Source organism: Corvus moneduloides, chromosome Z, assembly GCF_009650955.1.
Source record: "Corvus moneduloides isolate bCorMon1 chromosome Z, bCorMon1.pri, whole genome shotgun sequence".
NCBI classification, from domain to species: Eukaryota; Metazoa; Chordata; class Aves; order Passeriformes; family Corvidae; genus Corvus; species Corvus moneduloides.
Window position 1 is genome coordinate 58830462 of NC_045511.1, and position 13058 is coordinate 58843519.

General features: G+C 38.0%; 1 protein-coding gene and 1 long non-coding RNA gene across 2 annotated transcripts in view; both read right to left on the bottom strand.

Annotated features, from left to right (window-relative positions):
* Positions 1–13058, bottom strand: part of SH3GL2 (SH3 domain containing GRB2 like 2, endophilin A1) — a 92635-nt gene that overhangs the window by 37556 nt on the left and 42021 nt on the right. The window lies entirely within an intron of this gene.
* LOC116438027 lies at positions 1883–10765 on the bottom strand. Its single transcript, XR_004237574.1, has 2 exons — positions 10072–10765; positions 1883–2945 (listed from the first exon to the last, which is right to left on the bottom strand). It is a non-coding gene; the product is annotated as an uncharacterized LOC116438027 (long non-coding RNA).

Genomic DNA, 13058 nt, shown 5'->3' on the forward strand with positions numbered 1-13058 from the left:
ACCAACGCCTTTTCTGCCACAATATTGGCAGTGCTGAGAACTAAGTCATCAGTAAATATGTGTCGGTTACAAAGTAAGGTAAGAAATGCAGAAGACAACATTACAAATGCAGAATGTGTGAATCCCTCCATATGTGTCAATACCACCAAGTCTGGTTGATTTATCATAGCATCAGTGAGATTTTTTTCTGGTGATTTCCACTTAGAAAGGTGCCCTTAGAAAGTGTTAAGTAATTAGATACACAAGAGAGAGACAACTTGTTTGCACAGCAAAAATATCAAGGAACATTCTCCATGATCCACGAGCTTAATTATATATTGTTTCTTAATTTAATTACCTACTAAAAATCCATTCATCTACAGCTCTTGATAAGTTAAGTGATCAACCATTCTTACTTGGGTAAAGCCATTCTGGCTCTCATTACAGACTTTGCGGCTGCTAAGTCACAGAAAATCTTACTTTCTTTTGTATGTAGGCAAGAGTTATTTTGACTTGTATTTTGGCTATGTATTTTGATTGTACTGAGACATTAAAATTACTGCATGGTAGCCTGCTGTACCTAATTAAAGGTTTTGCTTTTAAATCACCAGCTTTTACAAAGGATAAAATAAGAATGGTGATTTCATATTACATCTGTCAGGCTTCTCAATGGAGAAAATAGTAAAAGGGTTTTCAGACATGTCTTGCTGCTTTGTGGATATTTGAGACAATTGCAGCAATGTACTGCAAAGGATTGCTGGGTTTTATCCCAGGTGGTATTTGTAAAAATTTTTAAGGACTAAGTCAATTAGTGAAACCTTTGTGTCTAGACATACCACTCCCATGCTTTATTTTCAATTCTATATTCCTAGTTACCTCATGGAAATACTTTGACCAACAGAGGCAACAAATTCGATAATGTTAAGATTGTTGACTGCATGTACAGGCACAACATTGGAAATCTTTGGAGCTCAGCTGAAGCCAGAACTGGCAAGGAACACAAAGAAATGCAGGAAAAGCTTCTTTAATTGCATTAGAATAAAGAGAAAAATGCAGGCTCCTTTCTGAACAGGGTGGGAACTACTGTAAGGGGTAGGATAAGGCCAGGATGCCTAGCATTCCTAATCTTGGTACTGATGCTTTTTGAGATTATCCCAGTAATTAGAGATTCTACTGTCTGCATGATCAAGCAGATGAATGAAAATATGGCTCAATCAGTTTCACAGGGTAATGGTTCATACTCTACCTATAGGCTGATAACAATTGGTATTGATCAAGGGTCTGCCCTGGAATCTCACCATCTGTTCACCATCTTTTTATCAAGTTAAATATTTAGAGGAGAAGAAATTTTAAGAAAGCAGGGTATAACTAAGCCACAACTGCAATGCAGAGCTACAGAAGCATCACCTCAAAATGCATGCAGATAAAGAAATCTGCTGGCTTTAAGGCTGGTAATCATTAAGCACCATAGGTTAATATAAAGTTTCAGAAACACAGTACATTTTTACTGATTTGTAAACTGAGGGTGCAACAAAAAAAGGGAGTTCTAGGGTGCAAAATTATGAGCATTGAAAAAAACCAAACCCAACCACCTTTTCAATACTGTTGCCTGCTGTAAACCCTGGGAGATAAGACAGGTCCCTCAAATGAGCGAAGAGTGAACTTTTTCATAGTTTTTCTTAAAAGAGCACTAGTTATTTGAAGAAATGGTGAAGTCATGCCAACAAAGCTTCCTAAATCATGCAAACACTCTTATTCAAGAAAAGCAGGGGACAAATGCTTTATTTTAAAAATCTACCTGTCACCAATTTCTATTAAAAAAAACCCCCAACAAAATACTCCTAGATAGATCTAAGTTAGATCTAAGTTAGGATTGCACAGACAGAAGACAGTATTCATCATATAGACATTTTTACAATGTATTTAATAACCATTACTGGCACAGAATTCAACATAGATAGAATTTCATTGCAACAACTCAGAAGTAAAATGTGTCCTCATTCAAAATTTGTTTCACTCTTTTCTTACACTGGTACAGTTTTATGCTTTATAAATATTACTCTCTCAGAGAAGAAATATACTACTGATATAGCAGTATAAAGGCTTAGATCCACTATCCACACCACAAAACTGTGTTTTTCTGCAAGCACTCTCAATGGCAGCTAAAGAGCACAGAATTAGCAGGTATGCTGTCAGCTATACACCCATCCTTTTTCACACAGCTTTCTCACCAGTGTTTGGATTTGAGGGATATTCTCTGAAATACCATAATCCAGTCTTATACAAACAATCTCGCTCTCACTTCCCACACAAGTAACATTTCTTACTAGGCATGTCCAATTTATTATCAGGTCAGCCTCAACTGTTGCAGTTTTGTTTGGGAAGATGTCAGATAAGCCATGAGTCATAAGAGAGATATTATACAATGCTGTGAAAAAAAAACCAAACCCAAACCAGGATGAAGGAGAAAAAAAGAACAAAAATGCTCAGTCTCTGTGGATAACTTTTGCGGCATCTTGAAACAGTCTCAGTCCTGATACAAAATAGATCCTGAAATGATTTTTGTACACAAATTTTCCCACTGCTGAAGTAATTGTTGTCTGACCTCTTCTTACTCCAAGTAGAAGGTACAGGGTGTTTTTAAAAGGTAACTTTGTAGAAGATGCAAGATAGCAGGTACTATAAGAATATTTGACATTCAGCCCCATACATTTTCAGCTATAGGCAGCTCCCTTAGCTGTCCATACTGTACCACTAGACTATGGTAAAATAATAATCCAATGTCCAGTGCTTGTCCAGTTGTGGAACTCTGTTCTTCCTCCTGAGCTTCCTCTGCAGGTTTTTTTACTGTCTACAGGTAGCTGTTTTGTTTTCAGCCATTCCACGTGCTTACATTTCCTTTCTTGGAATCCCATCTGCCCTGTACTGCAGACATTTCTCCCCCACCCTCTCAGAGGTCTCTCTCCCTAAAATAAATGGGTGAAAGAAAATAAAAATTAACTATCTGCCAGTGATCCCACCTTCTGAAATACTTTACTAACTACAGTTCTGGTGAACAATCTATGTACAATAGAAATGACACTAGAGAAGCAGAAATCACAAACACTGAAGCTCCAAATATGCAATTCACTGCTCTGATGAGACAGAGGGGAATGCACTGAAGGATGCACTGGAATCCTCAGATTGGCTGGGCAGTCTGATCATGCTTATACATGATTTACATCAAATAGAGAGTTGCAAAGATGTGATAGAATGCTTTTTATCAAATCAGAGCTTAATATAGAGGTGTCATAGAGAAAGAATAATAAATTAGCATAAAAACATACATATTAATTGTACATCTGAAACTTTTACATGTACAGTAGGCATCAAACATGCTGTAACCAGCAACCTTAGTTATGAATATTACGCCACTTTAGTTCTTTGCTTTACACATGAAATGTGTGCATAGAGGAAATTCAGGAAATCTACTGTAAGATGATAGTGAAAAATTTTAATACCTGTCTCAAATCTCAGCCAATCATCAGTGCTGCACTCATTGCTTTGGCACATTATTTCAACTGTGGGTATTAGTTTCTCAGTCCCAATAGAGTTCAAAAGCAGGGACACCTTCCAATAGACCAGGCTTGTCAAAGCCCCATCCAATCTGGCCTTGAATTCTTCTAGGGATGGGGCATGCACAACTTCCCTGGCAGATCTGTGCCAGTGTCTTATCACCCTCACAGTAAAAGATGCCTTCCTAATAGCTAATATAAATCTATTCTTTTTCAGTTTGAAGCCATTCCCTCTTGTCCTGTCAGTGCATGCTCTTGTAAACAATCTCTCTCCACCTTTCTTGTAGCTCCCTTCAGTTACTTCAGTTACAATTAGGTCACCCCAAAGCCTTCTCTTCTCCAGGCAGCTAAATCCCAATTCTCTTAGTCTTCCCTCTTAGGAGAGGTGCTCCATCCTTCTAATCACCTTAGTGGCAGTCCTTCTACTGGTCCATGTCCTTCCTGTGCTGGGGACCCCACAGCTGGACACGGCACTCCAGGTGGGGTCTTGCCCTTGGTGAAACCTTGCTGGATGTCTCAAATCACCTAGCTGTCTTCCATGTGCCTTAGCACAGCTTCTAGGAGGATCTGTACCAGGATCTTCCCAGGCACAGAGGGGAGGCTGACAGGTCAGTAGTTCCCAGGGTCCTCATATCTACCCTTTTTGAAGATGGGTACAATGCTTCCCTTTTTCCAGTCCCCTGGATTTTACCTGACTGCCACGACTTTTCAAATATCAGAAAGAGTGGCTTGGCAACTACATCAGCGAATTTCCTCAGGACTCTGGGATGCAGCTCATTGGGTCATTTATACTTATGTGTACTCAGGTTCCTCAGGTGATCATGAAGCTGACATTTAATTACAGTTGGGAGTACTTAGACCCCCCAGTCCCATCCCGCTGTCCATCCCCTCAAGCAGTGTGAGAAGATAGGTTGCTGTTGAAGACTGAGGCAAAAAAATTTGTTGAGTACCTCAGCCTTCTCCTTATCCATAGTTATCAGTTTTCCAGCATTTTTTATGAGGGTGGGTCACATTCTTTGACCTTCTTTTTCTGGTTAACATACCTGAAGAAGCTCTTTTTATTCTTTATGTCCCTTGCCAATTTCAGGTTAGCATTGCCTTGGCCTTCCTTACCCCATCCCTACGCAACTGAACTTCATCTATACCCTTCCTAGGTTATGAGTCCTTGTTTCTGCTGTCTGCATTTGCTTCTCTTCCTCTAGTTTGACCAGCAGTTCCCTAGTCAGCCAAGCCAGTCTCTTGCCTTCTTTGCCAAATTTCTTGCTCCTGGGGATTGCCAGCTCTTGTGCTCAATGGAAGACTTCCTTAAAGATCTGCCAGCTCTGTTCTGCTCCCTTGTCCTTGAGGGCAGTTTCCCAGGGAATCCTATTGAGCATCTCCTTGAAGAGCTGGAAGTCTGCTTTTCTTAAGTTCAGAGGCCTAACTTTACTCCTTACCTGATTCACTTTCTTCAGGACTAGGGTATCTGACTCCCTAAGACACCTTCCTCCCTCTTTACAGCGGTACCATTACCAGGAATCTCTATTACAGTCTGTTCCTCAGAATAACTCAGTGTTTATTGAACTTTAAATTACATAATAAGGATGTACAACCTGCAATTGCTATTGTCAATTTTGCCAGCTACTACTGATAACAGGGAGATCTTATACTATGATATTCAAGATGATGATAGAGAAGATCTTATTTTCTTGGACAATACCACCACTATGTGAAGCTCTATATTCATCATTTTAAAGAGAGCATACTTTGCTATTGTATGATGTCAATACTAGAGATATGTTAAAAGTTTTTATGTCTGAAGACTGTTCAGGAGGAACCATGCTCCAACTTAGTTTTGCAAGATGCTGTGTTTTTATCTGAGCAAAGCTAATCCTTCACTTGAAAAACTGTAGATATATCTCTGTACACATTTTAGCTTAAACTACATCAGCTACACAAACTTTGGTGTAGCTATGACTCAGAGAATATAATCTTTGAGCTTTTTTTCCTAACAAGCACACAGCTCTTCCCCCATTACAGATGGTGGTGGGTATTTTAACTCTTGGATGTGCCAGTGATTTATCGCAAGTTCACCACACTGCTAACACCTAACACTACTGAACGGAAAGGTTTTTTAGAACTTTGTAAGGCCTATGTATAGACTTTTAAGAGAGCAGCTATAAAATAAAAATTATAAACAGCAGTAGATGCTTAAATGTCATTCTGTAATAGACAACTAAAGACATATGCAGTGTCTCAAGCTAGGTTCAAGGACAGTTCTATAATACTTTTCAAACTTATAATGTCATTCTACAAATCTTGAACTGTCAGTAAAGTTACCAGTAATATTGTTTCCTAGAAATACAGCCTAAAATTTTACCTTTTCTGACTTATGAAATGAAAGGTAGATTTAGTGGAAAGTACAAGCAAAAAAACCCACAAAGAACAGAACTGTAAAGGCAATAAAAACAATATCCAAAGCTGCAGAAAAAAAATACATATAAAGAAAAGCATCTAGTATCAAACAAATGAATTATGAAAATTAGAACAATCAAAACAAGAAAAACAGTGCAGAAAACAACTGACACAAAACAAAAGAAATGTCAGTGCATACAGACATTTTTCAGCTATACAAATCTAAAATGAAAAAGGATAGCTCAAACTGCAATGTAAGCATGGAGCTGTGCAGCTCCTATTCACCAGCATTAAAAATACCAGTCCAGGTGGTTTGAACATGAGGAAGGATGGTCCCAGAGAATGTAGAAAATGACAGCTGTTGTTTTTTAGGTAGAGAGGCAATACAAGAAAAATCTCTGCTAGATTAAGAGATTATGTGCAATCATCTAGACTCTGTGATTTGCATCTCAGCTGAACTGGACAAGAGGGAAAATTTCTAGTACTTTCATTTGAAAGAGTATCTTTTTGGGGTGAATTGTACCTCTTTATAAATTGAAGGTCTCCAACTCACAGTTCAGTAAGAAGCTAAATCCACCTTTGTAACAGGCATCAAAATAGCTTGGGTAGTGAGAAAGGATTGGCTGGAATTCAGCTAGAGAAAGACAGCAATAGCTCCAAGCAGCCTGACCTGAGACCTGCAGCCCCAAGGACATGACCCAGTCACACCTGCCTACAGAAAGATGTGTTGCTCATACTTCCAGGAGAAACACAACACTTTCAAACGATGGGAGAGCTGCAGAGCTGGATCTTTCCCACGCTTCACACTCCAGTTTTCATTTGTGACTAAGTTAAGGTTTCCAGAGAGGCACCAGTCGAATTAAAATAATTCTATTAAGTAGAAAATAAATAGGAAACGTATGTGTTAACAGAGTTAGGAATAAGGGGTTTTGTTATTAAAAAAATCCCTAGATCTCTAGGATCATAGTCTTCAAAACACAAGGATCAGCATCTTTTTGTGGTATTACAATAGTCACATACAACAGAGTATTTTTGGAGAAATGGAAATTATTTCATTTTTTAAACTTGGATCTAAAAGGAATAAATACAGTGTTAAAATGCTTTATAATGCACTTAACAGAACTCTTTTCCCTCTCTTAGTAACCACTTAAACCAAGATTCAAATTATTACTTTTCCTCAGTCTCACACTAACTGACACCATTTTTTTTCTGAGCAGTATCTAAAGCTACTGGACAAGGATTATATCCCAGGGAAATATTATATCTTGAATGGATTCAACTTTGTTTCAGCTTCAGATTAATGTCCATGTGCAGCAGCTGGCTGTATAACGGCAAGAAAAGATGTTTGTCATTATAACACTGTCTTTCTGCAGTACCAATGTTAGGAGTTTTGCATAGAGAAATTACCAAAGTAATTCCTGTAGCTACACTGGATGTTCAAATAAACCACTACATAAAACATTTCTCCTTTTGAGTATGAAATTAAATTCATCTAGCTCTTCTCTTAAATATTTTGCTGTGGTTCTTCTCATGGTGGAAGAAATCTTTCTGGAAATAAAAACAATTTTGCAAGACCATGAACTGGAAAAGCATTTCAACATCTGCAGTCTTACCTTCATGTAAACACTCAGCAATGGTTTCAGCAACACATTTTGATTTTTTTATTTCAGAGACTTCCCGCAAGAGGAGTAATTATGCATACAGTGGATGGGAAGTCTCTGGGTCAAAGAAACGAGTGTTATCTTTTGAAGGGACACAGAATGGAATGAACTAAGTTGTGCGAGAGTTCTCCAAGAAAAGGATTTCTCTGCCGTCAGTTCAAACCACAAGGAGAACCTCCCTCAATTAGTTAGTGTGGTAGATTTTTTTTTTCTCTAAATCATCTTAGATTTTGCACTAAGTATAATTGTCCAACATTCCCTCTCTGATGGTATTTATTTGGTATTTTATGATGACAAGTCCCTGATTCAGTGTACTTTGCAGTAGGTTAGAAGCGTTCCTGTGCCTGTCATTTTTCCTCTGATCTTTCCCTTATTCTTTGTGGGTTTTTGCATTTATTGTGATGAGCAGTTAACTAGTAGGCTAATAGATACCAGTTCAACAGGTGCCCACTAGAATATACAAAACACAGCACACAGCTTGCAAATGAAAAAATGCCAACCCAGAGTTAATAGACCATAAAACCTTCCCCCAGATTTTCTCCTTCACCTACTTGAAACCTCACAACTCTACTATAGATTTTGGACTATTTGCAATCCCAGAGTATGCTAGCAAGAAACTTTACATCATACAAATGTCCCAAAACAACTGACTGCTAACCCGATAAATAAGTCCAAAGCATGACCTATATAACAGGCCTTATCACCACGTGTCCTGCAGAAAGCACCTACAAACTCTGCATCCGTTTGCAAGTCCAAAGAGTTTCAGTTCGGAAAATAAACATTGTGGTCCCACTTTGCTACACTGATACAAAAAATTTACCACTAAAGCGAAGGCCATAAAAAAAACCTCCCTTCACCTACTGACAAGTAAAAAGATACCTTTGTAACAAAATGATGCAGTGCCTCCACACATCACACCTACCACCACCGCAGTTTTCTCATACTAGCATTCTGTTCCGAGTCTGATGTGCCTAATGGCATTTTATTACTCAAAGATGAATAGCTTCAATTTCATTTATAAATATTAAGGTTAAAATTTGTTTGTGTATTTCGCCAACTAAATCTAGAGTTGGATTAATTTTCCTGAATCATATTAGCTTTCATGAGAATGAATTGTCTAGTTGTTAGAATAAGTCTAGCAAACGCTGGCTTCCTTACCAGTTAACTCAGCCAGGATCAGTTCTATCAACAGGTAAAAAACATAAGGAGATCTATGTGAAAAAATGCAAAAGTGAACAATATATTTTGAATTCTGCAGTGTAAACAGAAGATTAGAATATGCTTCCTGCTAATACCAATCTGTTTGCATAACAGAGAAACCTTGGATCTATATACAGTATTGCTGAATAAAAAACCCACAAAAAGTCGAGTTCATTAGCAAGCAATTTCAATTTATGAAACTGGCCCAGAGGGAACATAACTTGAAAAACAGTGCTCTCATTCTGTAAATGTTGAATCAGGTTATTGATATGACTGTACATTAACATATCATGCAAAACAAATTCATGTCACAAATAGCCTGGAAGTTATTCTATAATACCTGACTCCATTTCTAACAAAGAACAGGCAAAACCCTGCACTGAATAATAATATTTTTGACACAGCAGAACACACAGTCCCAGAGATGTTATTAAATGAAACACATTAGAAATAACACTTCATTATTATTTAACTGAAAACTTACATAAATTGTCAGAGAAACTGTTTTTTTCCAGGGCCATAAATTCCTGGACTGGTAACAGCTGAAGTTTGTTTGTAAGATGCTATGTCACTCAGTGTTCACAGCAACATTCCTGGGAGTTAAAAGACTAATTCCCTGTAGAGGGTCAGTTTTGTTTTAAAGCAGGATATCAGACTGCTTTGCAGCAGACCAGGAGCATCACTTTTAGCTCCACCTACACAATTCATCTTGATACGAGCTGGTGACTTACAGACCAGACTATGTTATCCTCATTTACCAGTACTGAGTTATTTAAGCACCTTTAGACAGGTCATTTAATTACCTTAAAAACTCAATAACAGATCATATGTCATTCTAGGTTACATTAATTGGTTTGTTTTACCCTCTTTAGAGAACCCAAAATCACTCCTTAACACAGCTTTCCCGAAGCAATTTCTTCAAACATGTAAGCTTCAATTCAACTTATAAGAACAATTTTCCATATTTTTTTCCTGTACACTCTGTAAATTAATATTGCTTTTACAGCAATGGAAGAATTAAAACCTTTGTGTTTTCCTGAAGTACAAAATCAGAAACATAACTCAAATTTGTTCCTACCACTGTCTGAAAAAGAGAAGTAACTATGATCACATTATATACGGAATGTACTCTGCTTACAGAGACCCACTGTGACTGCTGATGACATAAAAGCTGAGACAGACAAGTCTTTGTTTCCTTATAGTATAAACTTTTAGTCTTAATTCATCTTTTCTTTATAACACATAGATTTTTGCTTCAATGAACTTTCAGTCCTTGTTCTCACCTTTTAAAAATCTTCTGACTTAGATAATGGTGATGCTGAACTCTCAGCCCTACAGATGTTTTAAATTCTGCTTTGTTTTCTGGAAGAAGTATCTGCTTTTTCATAGGCTCTCTAGCATAGCACTGAGCAGAGCGCTTTAATCAATTGCAGAGTGCTTTCAAGCTCTGGTGCCTATTTGGCACTGTCCTGAGATAGTGATTTGACAGTCGGCTATTTCTCAGCTTCGCTACTGCAATTCAGTATTTGCAAGGCTCAGAGGGACTTCCATAAGCTCCAGTTACACATAATACAGCTCATCAGCTCCTCACCAAGAACAGTAAGTCAGCTCTGTTCTCTCTCTTCTGCTGAAGTTTTGAACTATATTTAAGACGAAATCATTGTCTTGTGATATTGTCAGTGATGGAGGTCCCATATCTCCCTCACAACTTTTCATGGTTTCATGGGAGTTGTACATGTCACAATGAAATAGGTTATCTGAAAAAACAAATAGAATCCAGTAAGCTGTGACAGCTCTTGGTCTAGAGCTCTACACATTGCAAAACCAAAATGTGACCCATTGAGGCTGAAAATAAATCCACCAGGCCTGTATCTCATGGGATGCATCTGTATGCAGTGCAGTGCAATGCTGCTCATGTAGATACAAAGCAGAGAGAGTAGGTGGGCATTGGGAGTCTTTGAAGCAAACGTTGTCCAAGGACAGATGCTTCACACCTTCAAAACAGTGAGAAAGCAGGCACTTTTGTCAGTTTTGAGGACCCTTATTTTATCAACAATTTTCCACTGCTCTTAGGTAAATCACTACTAAAAATACATCTTTTTCACATGTAGTCTTAGAATCATAGACTCAATTGGGTCGGAAAGACCTCAAATATCTCCATCAAGTCCAAACCAGTTAACCTGGCCCTGCCAAGTTCAGCACTAAACCATGTCCCTAAGTGCCACATCCACATGATTTTTGAACACTTCTGGGGATGGTGATTCAACCCAGTCAGCCTTTTTCAATGACTGATCATCCTCTCTGTAACAGCGTTTTTCCTGATATTTAATCCAAACCTATTCTGGTGCAACTCGAGGCTGTTTCCTCTTGCCCAGTTGCTGTTTGCTTGGGAGAAGAGGCCCACCCTCACCTCACCACACCCTCTTTTCACGCAGTCCTAGACAGCAATAAGGTTTCCCCTGAGCCTCCTTTCCTCCAGGCTATCCTCCACGCTAAACACTCCTAGCTCCCACAGCCGCTCCTCACAGGGCTTGAGCTACAGACCCTTCACCAGCTTCATTGCCTTTTTTTGCCCTGAATTATTCAGATAAGATAACATGGGACTGCTCTGTGCAGCACACTGCATGTCTCTATATAGACATGCAACTTCAACATTATCACTTGTGCTATGAAAAAGGTTTACCAGTCTTTAAACAGAGGTCATTACCTGATCATTAATAAGTCATTTGTGTTTTAAATTTACTGTGTGGCTTTGTTGTAAGCATTCAAGGAGGTAGAATTTGAAAGAAGTATTTCACACAGGGGTTAAAATACTGATAAATTCTTCCAAAATAAGGCATTCCTAAGCAGTTATAAAATAAATTAAAAAAAAAAAAAAAGAAAAAAAAAGAAAATTCCACTATCCTTTCAGAACTACAGGATACTTTGCATTATCATGCTAGAATCGCTACCAGAGAACTATACTGACTTCCTGTCAGTAAATATAATTTATTTATGAGCAGATTTTCTTCCACTGTTGTATCCCAGCATTGTTCTAGGCTGTTTAAAAAGCTTCCTGAGCCATTCTGAAATACTCAGGAAAATGTCAGAGCATTTTATTTCAATAAATTAGCTGAAAACAACAACAACAAAATCTAGGCTAAAAAACAGCCAACTAATAAAAAACCCCTATGCTATTCCTTTCAAGGAATAATGAACTCTTTACCACCACAAAACATAGGATCTCAATATATTCCTGTACTTACCCTTTTCTACATTTTGCCCTCCAGATTAATGTTCTTTTTGGCTTATGAGACAGGTTTCTTTTATGCTGGTTCAGCCGGGTTTATAGGTAAAAAAAAAAAAAAAGACCACCTTCAAATCCAAGGGACGGTCTTGTAAATGAAAAAATGAAACACAGAACTTCATCTTAGTTTTTCAGAAAAGACACACCCAAAGTGGGTAGTCTTGACAAAATGTTGTATCGGAAGTGATCCCTCTATCACAGATAGATTTAGACACAGGCTGCCACTGACTTTCTGGTATGTGCAAATGCCAAAGAGAAAGAAACAGAGTAGTCACATCGGCCACAGTTCAAAACAAAACCAACTATCACCTTTTAGAGTAAACATAATGCAGTCCATGCTCACCTTCTGTAGGAACCCAGAGTGCCGAGAATATTTCTCTGCCTGTTTTTAAGGGTTCTTACCCCCCTGAACAGCACTGTTTTAGCTTCAAACCTTGGAAAAAATTACCAACAGTCAGACAACAACTAGAAAATACAGTGGTGTGAATTAGGTGATAGACTACTATGTAAGATTGTCACAGGGTGAAAAATTTAGAGGTTTTAGGCTTCTCTTTATAGTAAATGGATAAGGGTAAAAAATATCAAAATGGAGGATTGTTGTTGTTCTCTAAACCTTCTTCTCCTTCTTCTACTACTCCATGTTCTGCAGTAAAAGTAGTTTGGATTGATTGGATAGAAAATTCCGCAGTTCCTAGTTGTGTTACTGAATAATTGGTAAGAAAGTGAAAATAATGTACGTTTTCAGTAACTACTGGTTAAAATATCTTTAAAAGGCTGTGTAAATCTTGATACTTGCTCTCTCTCTTGCTCTCACTCCTACTTTTCCTCCTTCTATGCTGTACCTGGGTCATGCTAGTGGCTCAGTTCCTCTGATAAGACTTAATAAACAACTATCTAGAAGCATTGAAACTACAAAAGACGTCTCACTTTATCTTTGAAACTCCTTGCAAGGACTTTCAGCAAATTCTCTCCCATCAGGAGAGA